A 24,162-nucleotide genomic window follows, 5' to 3' on the forward strand; every position below is an offset into this window, starting at 1 on the left:
GATAAACACGTGAACAAAGGTCTCTGGTTTTCCTAGGCAGAGGTCCCTGCGGCCTTCTGCAGTGTTTGTGCCCCCGAGTACTTGAGATTAGGGAGTGGTGATGACTCTTAAAGAGCATGCTGCCTTCAAGCATCTGTTTAACAAAGCACATCTTGCACCGCCCTTAATCCATTTAACCCTGAGTTGACACAGCACATGTTTCAGAGAGCAGGGGGCTGGGGGAAAGGCCGTAGATCAACAGCATCCCAAGGCAGAAGAATTTCTCCTAGTCAGAACAAAATGGAGTCTCCTATGCCCACCTCTTTCTACACAGACACAGCAACAATCTGATCTCTCCTTCCTTTCCCCACACTTCCCCCCTTCTTTTCAACAAAACCGCCATCATCCTCATGGCCCGCTCCCGATGGTCGCTGTCTCTTTGGAGCTGTTGGGTACACCTCCAAGACAGGGCGGCCGGGCAGAGGCGCTCCTCACTTCCCAGACGGGGCGGCCGGGCAGAGGTGCTCCTCACTTCCTCCCAGACAGGGTGGCGGCCAGGCAGAGGCGCTCCTCACTTCCCAGACAGGGTAGCTGGGCAGAGGTGCTCCTCACTTCCTCCCAGACGGGGTGGCAGCCAGGGAGAGGTGCTCCTCACCTCCCAGACGGGGCGGCCGGGCAGAGGTCCTCCTCACTTCCCAGACGGGGCGGCCGGCCAGAGGCGCTCCTCACCTCCCAGACGATGGGCGGCTGGGCAGAGGCGCTCCTCACTTCCTCCCAGACGGGGTGGCAGCCAGGCAGAGGCGCTCCTCACTTCCCAGATGGGGCGGCCGGGCAGAGACGCTCCTCACCTCCCAGATGGGGCGGCCGGGCAGAGGCGCTCCTCACTTCTTCCCAGACGGGGTGGCAGCCAGGCAGAGGCGCTCCTCACCTCCCAGATGGGGCGGCCGGGCAGAGGCGCTCCTCACTTCTTCCCAGACGGGGTGGCAGCCAGGCAGAGGTGCTCCTCACCTCCCAGACGGGGCGGCCGGGCAGAGGCGTTCCTCACTTCCCAGACGTGGCGGCCAGGCAGAGGCGCTCCTCACCTCCCAGACGGGGCGGCCGGGCAGAGGCACCCCTCACTTCCCAGACGATGGGCGGCCGGGCAGAGGCGCTCCTCACTTCCCAGACGATGGGTGGCCGGGCAGAGGTGCTCTTCACCTCCCAGACGGGTCGACCAGGCAGAGGCGCTCCTCACCGAGGGAGTTTCTTTTTATCCCTGAGCATTTTGTTTAGTAAAACTGACCTTAATTGTGCCCGTCACCTACTTTACATTAGAAAAAACATATACGTTGCCTAAAAGCAAATTGCAACATTGTGTGTCTTTTGCTATCTCTATTTTTTAAACTGAGGTAATACTTCAATAAAGCAGTTATAATAATATATAATTATATAACAGAAAATAATATAATAAACTGCATATTTTTAAAGTGTCTACTTAGGTACATTTTTAAAAAATACTTTAATTTCCAGGGTACACGTGCAGAACCTGCAGGTTTGTTACATAGATATACGTGTTGATTTGCTGCACCCATCAACTATTTCTCCTAATGCTATCCCTCCCCCAGCCCCCAACCCCCCGACAGGCCCTGGTGTTTGATGTTCCCTGCCCTGTGTCCAAGTGTACCCATTGTTCAATTTCCACCTTGTTCAATTCCCACTTATGAGTGAGAACATGCAGTGTTTGGTTTTCTGTTCTTGTGATAGTTTGCTGAAAATGATGGTTTCCAGCTTCATCCATGTCCCTGCAAAGGACATGAACTCATCCTTTTTTATGGCTGCATAGTATTCCATGGTGTATATGTGCCACATTTTCTTAATCCAGTCTATAATTGATGGACATTTGGGTTGGTTCCAAGTCTTTGCTATTGTGAATAGCACCGCAATAAACATACATGTGCATGTGTGTCTTTACAGTAGCATGATTTATAATCCTTTGGGTATATACCTAGTAATGAGATCACTGGGTCAAATGGTATTTCTAGTTCTAGATCCTTGAGGAATCGCCACACTGCCATCCACAATGGTTGAACTAATTTACACTCCCACCAACAGTGTGAAAGCTTTCCTATTTCTCCACATCCTCTCCAGCATCTGTTGTTTCCTGACTTTTTAATGATTCCCATTCCAACTGGCGTGAGATGGTATCTCATTGTGGTTTTTGATTTGCATTTCTCTGATGACCAGTGATGATGAGCATGTTTTCAATGCATCTGTTGGTTGCATAAATGAATTCTTTTGAGAAGTGTCTGTTGATATCCTTTGCCCACTTTTTGATGAGGTTTTTTTTTTCTTGTACATTTGTTTAAGTTCTTTGTAGATTCTGGATATTAGCCCTTTGTCAGATGGGTAGATTGCAAAAACTTTCTCCCATTCTGTAGATTGCCTGTTCACTCTGATGGTAGTTTCTGTTGCTGTGCAGAAGCTCTTTAGTTTAATTAGATCCCATTTGTCTATTGTGGCTTTTGTTGCCATTGCTTTTGGTGTTTTAGTCATGAAGTCCTTGCCCATGCCTATGTCCTGAATGGTATTGCCTAGGTTTTCTTCTAGGGTTTTTATGGTTTTAGGTCTAATGTTTAAATCTTTAATCCATCTTGAATTAATTTTTGTATAAGGTGTAATGAAGGGATCCAGTTTCAGCTTTCTACATATGGCTAGCCAGTTTTCCCAGCACCATTTATTAAATAGGGAATCCTTTCCCCATTTCTTGTTTTTGTCAGGTTTGTCAAAGATGAGATGGTTGCAGATGTGTGGTGTTATTTCTGAGGCCTCTGTTCAGTTCCATTGCTCTATATATCTGTTTTGGTACTAGTACCATGCTTTTTTTATTATTATCGCATTGTAGTATAGTTTGAAGTCAGGTAGCGTGATGCCATCAGCTTTGTTCTTTTTTTTTAGGATTGTCTTGGCAATGCAGGCTCTTTTTTGGTTCCATATGAACTTTAAAGTAGTTTTTTCCAATTCTGTGAAGAAAGTCCTTGGTAGCTTGATGGGGATGGCATTGAATCTATAAATTATCTTGGGCAGTATGGCCATTTTCACAATATTGATTCTTCCTATCCATGAGCATGGAATGTTTTTCCATTTCTTTGTGTCCTCTTTTATTTCATTGAGCAGTGGTTTGTAGTTCTCCTTGAAGAGGTCCTTCCCATCCCTTGTAAGTTGGATTCCTAGGTATTTTGTTCTCTTTGTAGCAATTGTGAATGGGAGTTCACTCATGATTTGGCTCTCTGTTTGTTATTGGTGTAGCGGAATGTTTGTGATTTTTGCACATTGATTTTGTATCCTGAGACTTTGCTGAAGTTGCTTATCAGCTTAAGGAGATTTTGGGCTGAGACAATGGGGTTTTCTAAATATACAATCATGTCATCTGCAAACAGGGACAATTTGACTTCCTCTTTTCCTAACTGAATACCCTTTATTTCTTTCTCTTGCCTGATTGCCCTGGCCAGAACTTCCAACACTATGTTGAATAGGAATGGTGAGAGAGGGCATCCTTGTCTTGTGCTGGTTTTCAAAGGGAATGCTTCAAGTTTTTGGCCATTCAGTATGATATTGGCTGTGAGTGTGTCATAAGTAGTTCTTATTATTTTGAGATACGTTCCATCAATACCTAGTTTATTGAGAGTTTTTAGCATGAAGGGCTGTTTAATTTTGTCGAAGGCCTTTTCTGCATCTATTGAGATAATCATGTGGTTTTGTCATTGGTTCTGTGTATGTTGGATTATGTTTATTGCTTTGCATATGTTGAACCAGCCTTGCATCCCAGGGATGAAGCCAACTTGATCGTGGTGGATAAGCTTTTTGATGTGCTGCTGGATTTGGTTTGCCAGTATTTTATTGAGGATTTTTGCATCGATGTTCATCAGGGATATTGGTCTAAAATTTTCTTTTCTTGTGTCTCTTCCAGGCTTTGGTATCAGGATGATGCTGGCCTCATCAAATGAGTTAGGGAGGATTCCCTCTTTTTCTATTGATTGGAATCGTTTCAGACGGAATGGTACCAGCTCCTCTTTGTACCTCTGGTAGAATTCAGCTGTGAATCTGTCTGGTCCTGGACTCTTTGTGGTTGGTAGGCTATTAATTATTGCCTCAATTTCAGAACCTGTTATAGGTCTATTCAGAGATTCAACTTCTTCCTGGTTTAGTCTTGGGAGGGTGTATGTGTCCTGGAATTTATCCATTTCTTCTAGATTTTCTAGTTTATTTGTGTAGAGGTGTTTATAGTATTCTCTGATGGTAGTTTGTGTTTCTGTGGGATTGGTGGTGATATCCCCTTTATCATCTCTTATTGCGTCTATTTGATTCTTCTCTCTTTTCTTCTTTATTAGTCTTGCTAGCGGTCTCTCAATTTTGTTGATTTTTTCACAAAACCAGCTCCTGGATTCATTGATTTTTTTTAAGGTTTTTTTGTGTCTCTATCTCCTTCAGTTCTGCTCTGATCTTAGTTATTTCTTCTCTTGTGCTACATTTTGAATTTGTTTGCTCTTGTTTCTCTAGTTCTTTTAATTGTGATGTTAGGGTGTCAATTCTAGATCTTTCCTGCTTTCTCTTGTGGGCATTCAGTGCTATAAATTTCCCTCTACACACTGCTTTAAATGTGTCCCAGAGATTCTGGCACATTGTATCTTTGTTCTCATTAGTTTCAAAGAACATCTTTGTTTTTGCTTCATTTCGTTATTTACCCAGTAGTCATTCAGGAGCAGGTTGTTCAGTTTCCATGTAGTTGTGTGGTTTTGAGTGGGTTTCTTAATCCTGAGTTCTAATCTGATTGCACCGTGGTCTGAGAGACAGTTTGTTATAATTTCTGTTCTTTTACATTTGCTGAGGAGTGCTTTACTTCCAATTATGTGGTCAATTTTAGAATAAGTGTGATATGGTGCTGAGAAGAATGTATATTCTGTTGATTTGGGATGGAGAGTTCTGTAGATGTCTATTAGGTCTGCTTGGTCCAGAGCTGAGTTCAAGTCCTGAATATCCTTGTTAACCTTCTGTCTTGTTGATCTGTCTAATATTGACAGTGGGATGTGAAAGTCTCCCATTATTATTGTGTGGGAGTCTAAATCTCTTTGTAGGTCTCTAAGGACTTCCTTTATGAATCTGGGTGCTCCTATATTGGGTGCATATATATTTAGGATAGTTAGCTATTCTTGTTGAATTGATCCCTTTACCATTATGTAATGGCCTTCTTTGTCTCTTTTGATCTTTGTTGGTTTAAAGTCTGTTTTATCAGAGACTAGGATTGCAACCCTTGCTTTTTGTGCTTTCTATTTGCTTGGTAAATATTCCTCTATCTCTTTATTTTGAGCCTATTTGTGTCTCTGCACACGAGATGGGTCTCCTGAATACAGTACACTGAGGGGTCTTGACTCTTGATCCAATTTGCCAATCTGTGTCTTTTAATTGGGGCATTTAGCTCATTTACATTTAAGGTTAATATTGTTATGTGTGAATTTGATCCTGTCATTATGATGTTAGCTGGTTATTTTGCCCATTAATTGATGCAGTTTCTTCCTAGCATCGATGGTCTTTACAATTTGGCATGTTTTTGCAGTGGCTGGTACTGGTTGTTCCTTTCCATGTTTAGTGCTTCCTTCAGGAGCTCTTGTAAGGCAGGCCTGGTGGTGACAAAATCTCTCAGCATTTGCTTGTCTGTAAAGAATTTTATTTCTCCTTCACTTATGAAGCTTAGTTTGGCTGGATATGAAATTCTGGGTTGAAAATTCTTTTCTTTAGGAATGTTGAATATTGGCCCCCACTCTCTTCTGGCTTGTAGGATTTCTGTGAATAAATCCGCTGTTAGTCTGATGGGCTTCCCTATGTGGGTAACCTGGCCTTTCTCTCTGGCTGCCCTTAACATTTTTTCCTTCATTTCAACCTTGGTGAATCTGACAACTATGTTTCTTGGGGTTGTTCTTCTCAAGGAGTATCTTTGTGATGTTTTTCTGTATTTCCTGAATTTGAATGTTGTCCTGCCTTGCTAGATTGGGGAAGTTCTCCTAGATAATATCCTGAAGAGTGTTTTCCAACTTGGTTCCATTCTCCCTGGCACTTTCAGGTACACCAATCAAATGTAGATTTGGTCTTTTCATATAGTCCTATATTTCTCGGAGGCTTTGTTCATTTCTTTTTACTTTTTTTTCTCTAACCTTGTCTTCTCGCTTTATTTCATTCATTTGATCTTCAATCACTGATACCCTTTCTTCCATTTGATTGAATCAGCTATTGAAGCTTGTGCATGCATCACGAAGTTCTCGTGTCATGGTTTTCAGCTCCATCAGGTCATTTACAGTCTTCTCTACACAGTTTATTTTAGTTAGCCATTCGTCTAACCTTTTTTCAAGGTTTTTAGCTTCCTTGTAATGGGTTAGAACACGCTCCTTTAGCTTGGAGAAGTTTGTAATTACTGACCTTCTGAAGCCTATTTCTGTCAACTCATCAAAGTCATTCTCCATGCAGCTTTGTTCTGTTGCTGGCGAGGAGCTGTGATACTCTGGAGGAGAAGAGGCTCTGGTTTTCAGAATTTTCAGCTTTTCTGCTCTGGTTTCTCCCCATCTTTGTGGTTTTATCCACCTTTGGTCTTTGATGTTGGTGACCTACAGATGGGGTTTTGGTGTGGATGTCCTTTTTGTTGATGTTGATGCTATTCCTTTCTGTTTGTTAGTTTTCCTTCTATCAGTCAGGTCCCTCAGCTGCAGGTCTGCTGGAGTTTGCTGGAGGTCCACTCCAGACCCTGTTTGCTTGGGTGTCACCAGCAGAGGCTGCAGAACAGCAAATATTGCAGAACAGCAAATATTGCTGCCTGATCTTTCCTCTGGAAGCTTCGTCCCAGAGGGGCACCTGCCTGTATGAGGTGCCCATTGGCCCCTACTGTGAAGTGTCTCCCAGTTAGGCTACACAGGGTTCAGGGACCCACTTGGGGAGGCAGTCTGTCTGTTCTCAGACCTCAAAGGCCATGCTGGGAGAATCACTGCTCTCTTCAGAGCACAGTTGGAAATGTAGAAATCACCTGTCTTCTGCATCAATCATGCTGGGAGCTGCAGAACAGAGGTGTTCCTATTTGACCATCTTGGAACAGAACCCCCATTTAGATGCATTTTGACATATGCCTATGTTATGGTTTTAATGTGTCCCCCAAAATTTCATGTGTTGGAAACTTAATTGCCTTTGTAACAGTATTCAGAAGTGGGGCCTCTAAGAGGTGAAAGATTAATGCCATCATCTTGGGAGTGGGCTCCTGATAAATAGATGAGTTTGGCTTGATTTTCTCTCTGCCTTGTATGCTTCCTTGTCATTCTGCCTTCCACTGTGGGCTGACCCTTGGCAGATGCTAGAGCACCATGCTTTTGGACTTCCCAGTCTGCAGAACCATGAGTCAAATAAATCTAAGGGCTAAGGGGGCAATATGAGGGATTGGCAATTGGAAGCTGGCAAAGGCTGAATCTGCCAGACAAAAGTAGGGTCTTGGCGGGGGCACACAACTATTGCCACACTGTAGACCTGCAGGAAGCTAGCCAGGCCTCTGCTCCTGCCTGTTGACTTCTGGAACCAACTGGAAGCCAGAAGACAGGGGATCCGTGATGCAATTCTGGACAGCTCAGTCACCAGAGGTTCAAAGAAGAGCCAGGAAGAATAGATAGTGGGTCTGGAGAAGCATATAGAGAATATCCATGTACAGACTTCCAACAAAACCCTGTTCCCTTTATACATTAATGCCTTAAATTACTCACTTCTGATCTAGAAAGTCATAATACATGGTTTCAATCTAGAGACTAGTGGTTCTCAAAATTTTCTTTCTATACTTTCTTAATGTAAGATTATTCTGGGAAGCGAACACTCAGCCAGGAGCCACATTTCCCATCCCCTTGTATGTAGGTGATACATTGAGACTGAATTGACCAATGGGAGGTGAGTATAAAGGGTTTATCCCTCTTTCAAGCTTGGCTCATGAAAAACTGCATGTTTGATCATCCATGCTCTTTTCCTTTTTAAATTGGCTGGAACAAAGGCAAACTTTACTATTATAATGTCAGGAATCATACGTTGAAGATGAAAAGGTCACAGATGGATGAAATCTGAGTCCCTGAATTACTATTTAGAGAGCTCATAGAAACAGAAATACTTGCATTGGAAGAAAAAATAAAATACATACAAGAAACTTATTCATTAGGGAGGCGCTATGGTTTGAAAACTTATGTCCCCCTCAAAATTCATGTTGAAACTTAAATACCCAGTGCAATGGAATTAGGTATAGAGGTATAGAGGAATTAGGTATAGAAGCTGATTAGGTCATGAGGGTGGAGCTCTCATTAGTGACCTTGGGGGTGGAGAGAACTAGTCAGGCCCTCTTGCCCGTCTTCCTCCCACCATGTGAGTATGCAACAACAGAGCACCACCTATGAAGCAGAGAGCTGACTTCACCAGACACAGAACCTCCTGGCACCTTGACCTTGGACTTCCCAGCATCCAGAGCTGTGAGAAATAAATTCTATTTGTTATACATAAAAAAAAAAAAAAAAAGAAGGCCTGGTACAATGGCTTATGCCTGTAATCCCAGCACTTTGGGAGGCCAAAGCAGGCAGATCACTTGAGGCCAGGAGTTCGAGACCAGCCTAGGCAACATGGTGAAACCCCGTCTCTACTCAAAATGCCAAAAAATTAGCCAAGCATGGTGGTCCTAGCTACTTGGGAGGCTGAGACTGGAGAATCGCTTGAATCCGGGAGGTGGAGGTTGCTGTGAGCTGAGATGGCACCGCTGCTCTCCATCCTGGGTGACAGACTAAGACTCTGTCTCAAAAAAACAAAAACAAACAAACAAAAAACACAGAGAGAGAGACATTGGTGGTTCTTAATTCCTTTGGGGTCACAGACTTTAAGATACGCATGTAAGTACTCACACAAATTTATGTACAATATTTTGCCTCCTCAGAGACAGATAATATTTTAGTAAATAATGAATTTGATTTTTTCACTTATATTCTCGGAAAAAAAAGTGGCCAATATGTAACAACTTAAAAAATAAATCCAAATTGTATATTTAAAATAAAAAAAAAGAAATTCAATAGGAAATTTCTGCTAACAAGAGCATTCCAAAAGCACATGGATTTTTTTTTAACTTCAATAAGAACAACTTTTGGAGTGGTCACCGGCATGTTAACATGCCAACTTTTTCAACTTTGACATTCCACAGATGTCAACTCTAACACTAATGATAGAAAGTTATGAAATCTCTGACTTCCAAGGGTGGGTAATTGCAGATGGAATCAAAATTCCCATTGCTTGCTTGCTTTTTCAAGTAAGGATTGTATCAAAAAATACCAGAATTCTCAAACAGGTTATGAGTTGGATTCTATTTGTGCCTTTTTTTTTCCCTCAGATCATTGAGAACATCTTTGTTACTGGCACTGTCTACATGGTATTTTGAGCAGAGTTTTGCAGTGTTTCCAAGTGCTGCAGTTTCTTCCCGCAGAGAGATGGCCACTACAGACTGTAGCTGCCAGAAAAATTTCCCCCAGATCTGGAAAGTTTCTACAGTTGCTTACCTCGAATATTCACATCCAGAGAGGTACTTCCTCCAAAGTGCGGTTTTGCAACAACTCCATAATGGTGAGTATGAGACCTGTAGTCAGGAGTATGGGCTCCAAATTTAGACTACCAAGGTCAAAAGCTTTGCTCCACCCCCTTGCTAACCATGGTAATTTAAGCAAGTGACTTGCCTGTTTCTTCATCAGTGAGTAAAATAGTACCTATTTGATAGGATTATTGTGGGAATTAGCTTAATTCAGATAAAACCTTATAACAGGGGCATCTGCATTTTTTAATTGTTCAAATGGCCACATATATCTGGAAGACTATGAAAAAATCTCTTCCTTGCTGTTCGTTCTTCTGTTCATTCATTCGTATATTTCTAAGTATTTACTGAGCACCCAGTATGTGCTCAGCATTGTGCTGTGTGCCAGAGATAGAATGATCAGCTAAAATAGAATCAGTGCCTGGCCTCATTGAGCCCTCAGTCTAATGGGGAAGACAGATATTAATCAAATAATCACAAACCCACATGTAAAGTTGCTGTGGAGAAAAGGTACATTGTTCTGTGAGAAAAAATAATGGAGACTTAACCAGTAAGAAAACATTGTTTAATCTGCAATCTTTTTTCTTTTTATTATTATACTTTTAGTTTTAGGGTACATGTGCACAATGTGCAGGTTAGTTACATATGTATACATGTGCCATGCTGTAATCTGCAATCTTAAGACTAAGTAGAAGTTATCAAAGAGTTACTTACCCCAAGTTCAATTAAGTTCTATTAGACTTAACTTCCAGACAGCTGATGAATTTCCATATAGCAAAAGAAAACTTCATAATCTGCTTTTCTGAGAAAACTTCTTGAAAAGACAGAAATGCAAGGCTCTGAAGCTAAATAGGTTGATGACTTTGTGGTTGCAAGCAAAATTTTATTTGGGATTTACCTTTGACACTAATGCAAGACAATTTAGAATGGAATGAATCTCATTGCTAGTTCTCCAAGCATGCATAGTATCAATGTTTCTTTGAGTTGAAATTTTGTTTGGCAAATAAAGTTTTTACAATTTCAACACCACAGGAGACCTTTGAACTTTCTAAAAGTGCTCCCAAAATAGAAATCCTCATTTGATGCTGTTCTTGTGCAGATAACATGGGAACTGGACTTGGCTCTGCCAACAGAGGTCAATACTTTCACGATGAAGAGAAATAGCGATTCCTTCATGATCTGCTTCAAAATATTGGAATAGATTTTAGTGATTCTGGAATGGATGAGAAGATTTGACAGAAGCATTATTTTACTTTTTAAATTTTCCTTCAAATTACAAATCAGCATAACCATTTCCAGGACATTTTGCTTCAGCAAGGTCTTTTATTTAGCCATGCAGCAAGCGATCTTGCAGGATGACTCAAGACAATACATCTTTGTGTTGGAGAAAATCCAAGTTTTTAATGCTTTCCAATTGACCCTTTTACTAAGGCAAAAGAGGCAGACTGTGCAGTGTATTTTCAGGATGTAAGGGATCACTTCAGCTCTGTTCGGTTCCTGCTTCCATAGGTAATATATTCCACAATGCAAGCAAAATCCAAGGGGGGAGAGAGAGATAAAGAGAGATTCTTGGCCGGGCGCGGTGACTCACGCCTGTAATCCCAGCACTTTAGGAGGCCGAGGCAGGTGGATCACGAGGTAAGGAGATTGAGACCCTCCTGGCTAACACGGTGAAACCCCGTCTCTACTAAAAATACAAAAAATTAGCCAGGCATGGTGGCGGGCCCCTGTAGTCCCAGCTACTCGGGAGGCTGAGGCAGGAGAATGGCATGAACCCGGAAGGCAGAGCATGCAGTGAGCCGGGCACGGTAGGTAGCTCATCCCTGTAATCCCAGCACATGAGGTCAGGAGATTGAGACCACCCTAACTAACACGGTGAAACCCCGTCTCTACTAAAAATAAAAAAAATTATCCAGGCATGGTGGTGGGTGCCTGTAGTCCCAGCTACTGGGGAGGCTGAGGCAGAAGAATTGCTTGAACATGGAGGCGGAGGTTGCAGTGAGCTGAGATTGCGCCAGGGCACTCCAGCCTGGGTGACAGAGCGAGACTCCGTCTCAAAAAAAAAAAAAGAGAGGGATTCTTTTTTTTGGTGATATATCCTAGCCTAAACTGATATTAAGGTATAAACAGAAGTTCATAATTATAATATGTTTCATTTTCAATTCATGTCAAAGAATGGCCTGGTAGATATTATAACAGGCCAATGACACCAATAATGCACCAAACTGTAATTTTGCGTACTGCTTTTTACTTATTATGAAACAATGCTTTCATAAAAATATGTTATACAAAAAGTTTTTCTCCCCCAACTATAGTTTTGAATATTGGGGAAGACGTACAAAAAAAGTATATTTTTCCCCAGGTTTGTGGCTCCTCTGGAAGTCATCCATTAGTTCTCTGGCTTATAAACCAAGGGCTAACAACCTCATCTATCAATAAGGCTTTAATCTTCTGATACTAATCTATCTCTTCACTTTCACCTTTATCTATTAACTATAATTGTCTGAAGTGAGACAGAAAATAATTAAAATAACTTGGAGCAGCAATTTCTAAACTGTGGTGCAAAGGGACACTGACGGCCCCTGGAAAAAACTCATCTTTCCCTTTGCCATTTCCTCCTCTCTCTCCAGACTTTTTTTAAAAACCCAATGTTTCTCTGAAATTATGATGAATCTCTCAAGAGTTTTTGTGTATCAAGATTGACCATTTGCACATCTGAGAGAATATTGCCTTCTCCTAGCAGGGAGTTTTGACCTATGTGGGGTTTGGGAACACTTACAGCATTCAAAGATCCGCTTTAAAAGGGGTCTGGAGCCCAAACCTCCATTTTAATTTACACATCCTGTGTATCGTCTGTTACAGTTCTTTCCTTTCATGCTATGACTCTTTATCCTGCCCTTGCTCTGATTTTTACTGAAGACCAGCTACTTCAGCCTGTCCATGCATGATCACTTTATCTGGTATTCTTTTTCCTTCCTCATGTTAAATCCTCATGTTCTTAAGTTTTCTAATTTGTGACCTTCTCATTTACCCTAAGCCTGGCCCTATATGGAGAGCTTCATCCTCCCAGCAGGGGTCACCATAGTTCCTTCCCGGAGAGCCTATAGGTATCATGTTAAAGAATCCACCTTCTGGTCTTTACACAGTTCCAGTTTCTATAGAACATTATAAACACTAAGGCTCAACATTCACATTGTATTCATATCTGTCCTGATTTAATATTGACTAACACTTTAAACACCTTTTGAAGCAAGTAATGTTATTTTAAAATTGTATTTATTTGTTTTTGTTATAAATTCCTGGATGGACAGGAAAGATAACCCCCACATCATGCCTCATACGTTGTAGATTAAAGTTCTTATCCTTAGATACAAATGTATAAAAGATAAAATTACTGTACTTTTTTTCTTCAATCTATACTTTCTCCTAATAAATTGGAGATATTTGAAGCACTTAGAAATTTGAAGCACTTAGAATCTAAGTATTTGAAGCACTTAGAATCTAAATGATGTAATATAAATAAGATTAAATTAGAATATATTTAATTGTTTTTTAGAATCAAGCATTCTCTTTAAAATTCTTTTCTATATTTATGCCACTTTAACTCATTGCACTGATTTTTAAAAAAATTACACAAATGAAAAAGAACCAGGAAAAGTTAGCTACGTGACAGTTATGGAAACATAATAAAGTGATTATTTGAGTGAAACTCAGGGAGCAACTTGACTTAAATGAAGATATCACACCAACAATTCTATCTTCTCGTTCCTGCATTACTAAATTAGATCATTCCTACAAGCATCAAATATACTATTGTTTTTCTCATCTTAAACAAATACGACTCTCTCTTTTTTTTGAGACAGAGTGTCACTTTGTTGCCCAGACTAGAGTGTAGCGGTGTGACCTTGGCTCACTGCAATCTTTGCCTCCTGGGTTCAAGCAATTCTCCTGCCTTAGCCTCCTAAGTAGCTGGGACTACGGGTGCGTGCCATCATGCCCAGCTAATTTTTGTATTTTTAGTAAAGAAAGGTTTCGCCATGTTGACCTGGTCTTGAACTCTTGACCTCAAGTGATCTGCCCACCTCGGCCTCTCAAACTGCTGGATTACAGGTGTGAGCCACCATGCCAGGCCAATACAACTTCTCCAGCTACTGCCCTGGGTCTCTGCCCTCCTCTGCGGCAAAAATTACTTGAAAAAGTTGCTTATACTTTCTGTCTTCTTCTTCCAGTCTCTTCTACCCATTCAAATCGGGCTTTTCCCCACCTGCCCCTGAACTTGCTCTCGTCAGGGTCACCAGTGACCTCCATGTTGCTAAATACAATGGCCGCTTCTCAGTTCTCCTCTAATTTGGCCTATGGGCAGCATTTGGCAAACATTTTCTTCACTTGCTTCCAAGACACCACAGAGGCTGGTTGTCCTGTTACTTAGTTGATCCTTCATGGCTGATCTCTTTCTGTATCCTCTTCCTCTTTCTGAACATTAGCATGCTAGAATTCCATAGGCTCTGGCATGGTCCTCTACTCTCCTCTACCTCCATTTACTTCCCAAGTGATCTCATCCAGTTCCATGACTTTAAATATCATCTGTTCCCTAAGAAATTTTGCTCAACTGCTGATAACAAAGATCCAATTACAGCAGCTTTGACACAAAATAGTTCATTCTCTTCCATATTAGGAGTCAGAAGGAGGCCGTCCACAGCTGATATGGCAGATTCACAAGGACCACAGCTGATATGGCAGAGTCACAAGGTCATCAGAAACTCAGGCTGCTTCTGATTTTCTGTTCCATCATCTTAGCACATGGCTTATATTCTCAAGTCTAGGACTATAGGCACGCACCACCACATCCAGCTGATTTTTGTATTTTTAGCAGAGACAGGGTTTCACCATGTTGGCCAGGATGGTTCCGATCTCTTCACCTTGTGATCCTCCCACCTCAGCCTCCCAAAATGTTGCGATTACGGGTGTGAGCCACTGCACCTAGCCTAAATGTGAAGTTCTAACGGGGAAGAGGAAAAAGAATATTTGGTAAGTACCTAGTAGTTTCTGCCATAACATCAATATATCAAAGAGTCCCATATTCATATTTCCAGCCCTGCACTCTTCTCCAAGTCTCAAGACCACTTATTGTGCTTGGATGCACACTTGACAACTAAAACTTAACATGAGCAAAGCATTGCCTTTGTAATGGAGACTCAAGGATGAATGACTGTGAGTTGAGGGAAGAATGAGGAATGAGAAAGTGAAGACAGTGAATACAGTATAGAGAACTCTTTCAGGAGTTTTGATAGAAAGAAGAGCAGAGGAGCAGAAAAATGGGAAGTAGCAGGAGGAGAATGTAAAGTCTCGAGAATTTTGTTTCATTTTATAAAAAGAATAGTATTTCAACCTATTAGTATAATAATGGGAGTGGTTTAGGAGAGAAGAAATGAATGACTCAGAGAAAGGGGAATAATTGTAGGAGTAAAGTCCTTAAGAAGACAGGGGGAGACAAAATACAGAGCACAAATGAGATCAGCATTTGATATAAATGACAGAGAAAGCAGAGTATGGGGGCACAACTTATAGGCAAGATGGCTCACTGAGTTTAAGCTTTGATAACCCATTTTGCTCCAAATACATGACAAAAATAGATCAAATGTAAAAAAAAAAAAGATAAGTCTAGGATAAAAAATAAGACAAACATCTCCTAAATGAAAATAGAACAAAAATGTCAAAGTGGCTAGACTGAAGTCACAAAGTTTATGGAAAATCCAGAAAACATCAAGTACTGGTTACGATTTCAGCTCCTGAGGGGCAGAGGACATTAAACTTGCTCCATGAGAAACTGAATCCAGTTTTACAGCTTGAAAACTCTTCTATTCTCAGGAGTGAGGCTGGAAAAAAAATTACGTTTATTTATCTATTTTTTAGAGATGGGTTTCGCTATGTCACCCAGGCTGAAGTGTAATGGCTATTCACAGGTTCGATCATGGCTCACTGCAGCCTTGAACTTTTGGCCTCAAGTGATCCTCCTGCCTTAGCCTCCTGAATAGTGGGGACTACAGATATGTGCCACCATGCCTGGCTCTGAAAAAATATTAAAACTCTGCGTGACTTGTATTTGGAGATGTGGCTTTTAGGAAGCTGTGGACCTAAGGAGAAGGGGGTGCGTAGATACAATCTCACAATCAAAATATGAGTCAAAATACCTAATTGCTCTGTGACTAGACCTGTGGAGTCCTCAATATCACCTTGTAGACAAAATTTCAAGCTGGAACAGTTGGATTTGGTTTCTGATTGAAGGTCTGCTGACAGAATGAGTTCATGGTTAAGGCATGGGGGAAGGGCAGAAAAAAATGTTAAAAGCTTCCAAATGTTTCAATATGGGCCTGAAAATCCAAGTTCCAAAACACATGGGTAGGTCTAATGCTTAGCAAGAAAGTCAACAAAATTAATAATTAGAATGTGAATTGCCTATAGATAAAAATTAATTTTATCTCTGGAGCAGCTTGATAATCTTTTCTAAAAAAATTATTATTATACTTTAAGTTCTGGGATACATGTGCAGAACATGCAGGTTTGTTACCTAGATATACACGTGCCATGGTAGTTTGCTGCACCCATCAACCCGTCATCTACATTAGGTATTTCTTTTTTTTTTCGAGATGGAGTTTTGCTCTTGTTGCCCAGGCTGGAGTACAGTGGTGCAATCTCGGCTCACTGCAACCTCTGCCTCCCAGGTTCATGTGATTCTCCCACATCAGCCTCTCACGTAGCTGGGATTACAGGCTCCTGCCACCACGCTGGGCTAATTTTTGTATTTTTAGTAGAGATGGGGTTTTGCCATGTTGTTCAGGCTGGTTTTGAACTCTTGACCTCAGGTGATCCATCCGCCTTGGCCACCCAAAGTGTTGGGGTTACAGGCGTGAGCCACTGCAACCAGCCAGGTATTTCTCGTAATGCTATCCCTCCCTTAGCCCTCTACTCCCTGACAGGCCCCGGTGTGTGATGTTCCCCTCCCTGTGTCCATGTGTTCTCATTGTTCATCTCCCACTTATGAGTGAGGACATGTGGTGTTTGGTTTTCTGTTCCTGTGTTAGTTCGCTGAGAATGAGGGTTTCCAGCTTCATCCATGTCCCTGCAAAGGATGTGAACTCATCCTTTTTAAGACTGCATAGTATTCCATGGTGTATATGTGCCACATTTTCTTTATCCAGTCTATCATTGATGGGCATTTGGGTTGGTTCCAAGTCTTCGCTATTGTGAACAGTGCTGCAATAAATATATGTGTGCCTGTGTCTTTATAGTAGAATGATTTATAATCCTTTGGGTATATACCCAGTAATGGGATTGCTGGGTTAAATGGTATTTCTGGTTCTAGATCCTTGAAAACTGGCCACACTGTCTTCCACAATGATTGAACTAATTTACACTCCCACCAACCGTGTAAAAGTGTTCCTATTTCTCCACATCCTCTCCAGCATCTGTTGTTTCCTGACTTTTTAATGATTGCCATTCTAACTGGCATGAGATGGTATCTCATTGTGGTTTTGATTTGCATTTCTCTAATGACCAGTGATGATGAGCTTTTTTTTTTTCCCCCATAGATGGAGTTTCGCTCTTGTTGCCCAGGCTGGAGTGCAATAGCACGATCTTGGCTCACCACAACCTCCACCTCCTGGGTTCAAGCTATTCTCTTGCCTCAGCCTCCCAAGTAGCTGGCATTGCAGGCATGTGCCACCACGCCCAGCTAATTTTGTATTTTTAGTAGAGATGGGGTTTCTCGATGTTGGTCAGGTTGGTTGTGAACTCCCAACCTCAGGTGATCTGACCGCCTTGGCCTCCCAAAGTGATAGGATTACAGGCGTGAACCACCATGCACAGCGTATGATGAGCTTTTTTTCATATGTTTGTTGGCCGCATAAATGTCTTCTTTTGAGAAATGTCTGTTCATATCCTTCACCCACTTTTTGATGGGGTTGTTTGTTATTTTCTTGTACATTTGTTTAAGTTTTTTGTAGATTCTGGATATTAGCCCTTTGTCAGATGGATAGATTGCAAAAATTTTCTCCCATTCTGTAGGTTGCCTGTTCACTCTGATGATAGTTTCTTTTGTTGTGCAGAAGCTCTTTAGTTTAATTAGATCCCATTTGTCAATTTAGGCTTTTTTTTTGCCATTGCTTTTGGTGTTTTAGTCATGAAGTCCTTGCCCATGCCTATGTCCTGAATGGTATTGTCTAGGTTTTCTTCTAGGGTTTTTGTAGTTTCAGGTCTTACATTTAAGCCTTTAATCCGTCTTCAGTTAATTTTTGTGTAAGGTATAAGGAAGGGGTCCAGTTTCAGTTTTCTGCATATGACTAGCCAGTTTTCCCAACACCATTTATTAAATAGGCAATCCTTTCCCCCTTGCTTGTTTCTGTCAAGTTCGTCAATGATCAGATTATTGTAACTGTGTCTCTGCCAGGTTTTGGTTTTAGGATGATGCTGGCCTCATAAAATAAGTTAGGGAGGAGTCCCTCTTTTTCTACTGTTTGGAATAGTTTCAGAAGGAATGGTACCAGCTCCTCTTTGTACCTCTGGTAGAATTTGGCTGTGAATTCGTCTGGTCCTGGGCCTTTTTTAGTTGGTAGGCTATTAATTACTGCCTCAATTTCAGAACTTCTTATTGGTCTATTCAGGGATTCAACTTCTTCCTGGTTTAGTCTTGGGAGGGTGTATGTGTCCAGGAATTTATCCATTTCTTCTAGATTTTCTAGTTTATTTGCATAGAGGTGTTTATAGTATTTTCTGATGGTAGTTTGTATCTCTGTGGGATCAGTGGTGATCTCCCCTTTATCATTTGTTAGTGTATCTATTTGATTTTTCTCTCATTTCTTCTTTATTAGTCTTGCTAGCAGTCTATTTTGTTAATCTTTTTAAAACACCAGCTCCTGAATTCACTGATTTTTTTGAAGGTTTTTTTGTGTCTCTATCTCCTTCAGTTCTGCTCTGATCTTAGTTATTTCTTCTCTTGTGCTACCTTTTGAATTTGTTTGCTCTTGCTTCACTAGTTCTTTTAATTGTGATGTTAGGGTGTCGATTTTAGACCTTTCCTGCTTTCTCCTGTGGGCATTTAGTGCTATAAATTTCCCTTTAAACGCTGCTTTAAATGTGTCCCAGAGATTCTGGTACATTGGTTTTTTGTTCTCATTGGTTTCAAATAACTTATTTGTTTCAAATAACTTATTTATTTCTGTCTTAATTTCGTTATTTACCCAGTAGTCATTCAGGAGCAGGTTGTTCAGTTTCCAGGTAGTTGTGAGGTTTTGAGTGAGATTCTTTTTTTTTTTTTTTGAGACAGAATCTTGCTCTGTCGCTAAGCTGGAGTGCAGTGGCGCAATCTTGGCTCACTGCAACCTCTGCCTCCTGGGTTCAAGCGATTCCACTGCTTCAGCCCCCTGAGTAGCTGGGACTACAGGCATGTACCACTACGCCTGGCTAATTTTTTGTATTTTAATAGAGACGGGGTTTCACCATGTTGGCCAGGATGGTCTCAATCTCCTGACCTCGTGATCTGCCCACCTCAGCCTCCCAAAGTGCTGGGATTACAGGCATGAGCCACCGTGCCCGGCCACTTGAGTGAGATTCTTAATCTGAGTTCTAATTTGATTGCACTGTGGTCTGAGACACTGTTTGTTATGAATTCTGTTATTTTGCATTTGCTGAGGAGTGTTTTACTTCCAATTATATGGTCAATTTTAGAATAAGTGAGATGTGGTGCTGAGAAGAATGTAGAGTCTGTTGATTTGGGGTGGAGGGTTCTGTAGATGGTCTATTAGGTCTGCTTGGTCCAGAGCTGAGTTCAAGTCCCGAATGTCCTTGTTAATTTTCTGTCTCTTTTATCTAATATTGACAGTGGGGTGTTAAAGTCTCCCACTATTATTGTGTGGGAGTCTAAGTCTCTTTGTAGGTCTCTAAGGACTTGCTTTATTAATCTGGGTGCTCCTGTATTGGGGGCATATATATTTAGGATAGTTAGCTCTTCTTGTTGCATTGATCCCTTTACCATTATGTCATGCCCTTCTTTGTCTTTTCTGATCTTTCTTGCTTTAAAGTCTGTTTTATCAGAGACTAGGATTGCAGCTCCTGATTTTTTTTGCTTTCTATTTGCTTGGTAGATCTTCCTCCATCCCCTTATTTTGAGCCTATGTGTGTCTTTGCATGTCAGATGGGTCTCCTGATTACAGCACACTGATGGGTCTTGACTCTTTATCCAATTTGCCAGTCTGTGTCTTTTAGTTGGGGCATTTAGCCCATTTACATTTAAGGTTAATATTGTTATGTGCCAATTTGATCCTGTCATTTTGATGCTAGCTGGTTATTTTGCCTGTTGGTTGATGCAGTTTCTTCATAGTGTTGATGGTCTTTAGAATTTGGTAAGTTTTTGCAGTGGCTGGTGCTAGTTTTTCTGTTCCATATTTAGTGCTTCCTTCAGGAGCTCTTGTAAGGTAGGCCTGGTGGTGACAAAATCTCTCAGCATTTGCTTGTCTGTAAAGGATTTTATTTCTCCTTCACTTACGAAGCTTAGTTTGGCTGGATATGAAATTCTGGATTGAAAATTCTTTTCTTTAGGAATGTTGAATATTGGCCCCCACTCTCTTCTGGCTTGTAGGGTTTCTGTGGGTAGATCCACTCTTAGTCTGATGGGCTTCCCTTTGTGAGTAACCTGACTTTTCTCTCTGGCTGCCCTTAACACTTTTTCCCTCATTTCAAGCTTGGTGAATCTGATAATTATGTGTCATGGGATTGTTCTTCTCAAGGAGTATCTTTATGGTGTTCTCTGTATTTCCTGAATTTGAATGTTGGCCTGTCTTGCTAGACTGGGGACATTCACCTGGATAATATCCTGAAGAGTGTTTTCCAACTTGGTTCCACTCTCCCCATCACTTTCAGGTACACCAATCAAATGTAGGTTTGGTCTTTTCATATAGTCCCATATTTCTTGAAGGCTTTGTTAATTCCTTTTCACTCTTTTTTCTCTAATCTTGTCTTCACACTTTATTTCATTAATTTGATCTTTAATCTCTGATATCCTTTCTTCCACTTGATTTATTTGGCTATTGATACTTGTGTATGCTTCACAAAGTTCTCGTGCTGTGTTTTTCAGCTCCATCAGGTCATTTATGTTCTTCTCTAAACTGGTTATTCTAGCTAGCAATTCTTCTAAACTTTTTTCAAGGTTCTTAGCTTCCTTTATTGGGTTAGAACATGTTCCTTTAGCTCGGAGGAATTTGTTATTACCCACCTTCTGAAGCCTACTTGTGTCAGTTTGTCAAACTCATTCTCTGTCCAGTTTTGTTCCCTTGCTGGCAAGGAGTTGTGATCCTTTGGAGGAGAAGAGGCATTCTGGTTTTTAGAATTTTCAGGATTTTTGGCTGGTTTATCCTCACCTTCGTGGATTTATCTACCTTTGGTCTTTGATGTTGGTGACCTTCGGATGGGATTTCTGTGTGGATGTCCTTTTAATTTATGTTGATGCTATTCATTTCTATTTGTTAGTTTTCCTTCTAACAGTCAGGACCCTCTGCTGCAGGTCTGCTGGAGATTGCTGGAGGTCCACTACAGACCCTGTTTGCCTGGGTATCACCAGTGGAGGCTGCAGAACAGCAAAGATTGCTGCCTGTTCCTTCCTCTAAAAGCTTCATCCCAGAGGGGCACCCACCAGATGCCAGCTGGAGCTCTCCTGTATGTGGTATCTGTCAACCCCTGTTGGGAGGTGTCTCCCAGTCAGGAGGCACAGGGGTCAGAGACCCACTTGAGGAAGCAGTCTGTCCCTTAGCAGAGCTCGAGCGCTGTGCTGGGAGATCCACTGCTTTCTTCAGAGCTGGCAGACAGGAAAGTTTAATTCTGCTGTAGCTGCACCCACAGCCGCCCCTTCCCCCCAGGTGCTCTGTTCCAGGGAGACGGGAGTTTTATCTATAAGCCCCTGACTGGGGCTGCAGCCTTTCTTTCAGAGATGCCCTGCCTGGAGAGGAGGAATCTAGAGAGGCAGTCTGGCTACAGGGGTTTTGCCAAGCTGTGGTGGGCTCTGCCCAGTTTGAACTTCCCAGTGGCTTTGTTCATACTGTGAGGGGAAAACCACCTACTCAAGCCTCAGTAATGGCAGATGCCCCTCCCCTGACCAGGTCCACTTCAGACTACTGTGCTGGCAGCAAGAATTTCAAGCCAGTGGATCTTAGCTTGCTGCACTCCGTGGGGGTGGGATCCGCTGAGCCAGACCATTTGGCTCCCTGGCTTCAGCCCCCTTTCCGGGGGAGTGAACAGTTCTGTCTTGCTGGTGTTCCAGGCGCCACTTGGGTATGAAAAAAAAAAAAACAAAAACAAACTCCTGCAGCTAGCTTGGTGTCTGCCCAAATGCCTGCCTGGTTTGTGCTTGAAACCCAGGGCCCTGGTGGCATAGGCAACAGAGGGAATCTCCTGTTCTGTGGGTTGTGAAGACCCTGGGAAAAGCATGGTATCTCGGCTGGAGTGCATCTTTCCTCATGGCACAGTCCCTCACAGCCTCCCTTGGCTAGGGGAGGGAGTTCCCCGACCCCTTGTACTTCCTGGGTGAGGCAATGCCCAACCCTGCTTTGGCTGACCCTCCATGGGCTGTGCCCACTGTCTAACAAGTCCCAGTGAGATAAGCCGGGTACCTCAGTTGGTAATGCAGAAATCACCCACCTTATGCATTGATTTCGCTGGGAGCTGCAGACTGGAGCTGTTCCTATTTGGCCATCTTGGAAGAACCTCTTCTCTTTTTTGAGACAGAGTCTCATTCTGATGCCCAGGCTGGAGTGCAGTGGTGACATCACTGCAACCTCTGCCTCTTGAGTTCAAGTGATTCTCCTGCCTCAGCCTCCCTAGTAGCTGGGATTCAGGTGTGTGCCACCACACCAGGCTAATTTTTGTATTTTTAGTAAAGACAGGGTTTTGCCATGTTGTCCAGGCTTGTCTCTAACTCCTGACCTCAGGCAATCCACCTGCCTCGGCCTCCCAAATTGCTGGGATTACAGGTGTGAGCCACCACACCTGGCCATTTGAAAAGCTTTTAATATAAATATGAATGAGTGGTTCAAAGACATAAAAGCCTAAGTTCTACTAAAAGGAACAAGGAATTATGAAATAAAAAGAAGCAAAAATAAAATACAAAAGAAATTATTAGAAATTTGTAAGCTGGAGTGCGAATGTATCTGAAGATTTGAATTTTGATATAGTTGAAGAAAAAAATCAGTGATTTGCAAGATCTTAAAAAGGAATACCCCAGAATACAGGAGAGCAAAGAGAGAGTATGTATGGGTATGGACACAGGCAAATTGGTGCATTCTGTGATGGAAGATTAGGCAGATACCTTTGTATTGCTTCTATTTTTTTCAGTAAAATTAGAGATATAATCATCAGCTGAAGTGAAAAACTGTTGTAGGTTTGAGGAGAAATGATAAGGTGTCCTTTGAGAGAATGGGATAGCAAATTGATTACAGAAATGTGGAAGGATTATCAGGAAGTGCTGGTGGCCCACTTTAGTCTAACTAGGATTTAGACCCCCTAAAAGGTATTTGTTTCTAATGAGACAAGTCCTGGGCAAGGAGCAAGAAAACTGAGTGAAAGGAAAATAAATACCAGGAACACTTTCAATTCATTGTGATTACTTACTTTGATAAATAAAAAGTTGAATTCTTTCTGTAAAAAGCCAGATTTTCAAATGAAAGTATAGAGAAAAGAGGATATAAATGATCTGTGAGGCAAGAAGAACAAAGAGAGAGAAAAAGAAGAGGAAAACAGTAGAGATATATCACAGTACCATGTATTAGAAGCAGGTGCAGTGAGTAACAGATACTTGGAAAGCAGAGAGTACAGTTTAGGAGACAAAGAAATTTAGTTCCTGGAGGGGGCATCAAATAGCTATCCACCTCTATTGATCCTCAAAAGTTTCTTTGTAATATATTTTAGGAAATTTTTATCAAAGTAAATGAAAAGTTTATAATTTATAATTTAGTCTTCTAAGAGTTCATTGTCTATCTAGGAAACTCTGCTTTTGGCTAGGCACTTTGGGAGGCCAAGCGGTAAATTGCTTGAGGCCAGGAGTTCAAGATCAGCCTGGCCAACATAGCAAAATTCTGTGTCTACTAAAAATACAAAAATTAGCTGGGCACGGTGGTGTGTGCCCGTAATACCAGCTACTCGGGGGGCTGAGGCATGAAAATCACTTGAACCCAGGAGGCAGGGGTTGCAGTAAGCTGAGATTGCACCACTGTAGTCCATCCTGGGTGACAGAGCAAGACTCTGTCTCAAAGAAAAGAATAGAAAAAAGAGAAAAGAAGAAAAGAGAAGAGAACAGAGAAAAGAAAAGAAGAGAAGCCGGGGAGAAGCTGGGTACAGTGGCTCATGCCTGTAATCTCAGCAATTTGAGAGGCTGAGGTGGGCGGATCACCGAGGTCAGGAGCTCAAGACCAGCCTGGCCAACATGGTGAAACCCCATCTCTACTAAAAATACAAAAATTAGCTGGGCATGGTGGCAGGAACCCGTAATCCCAGCTACTTGGGAGGCTGAGTCAGGAGAATCGCTTGAACCCAGG

This window comes from Pongo pygmaeus, chromosome 3 (genome assembly GCF_028885625.2).
Source record: "Pongo pygmaeus isolate AG05252 chromosome 3, NHGRI_mPonPyg2-v2.0_pri, whole genome shotgun sequence".
In the NCBI taxonomy this organism is placed as follows: domain Eukaryota; kingdom Metazoa; phylum Chordata; class Mammalia; order Primates; family Hominidae; genus Pongo; species Pongo pygmaeus.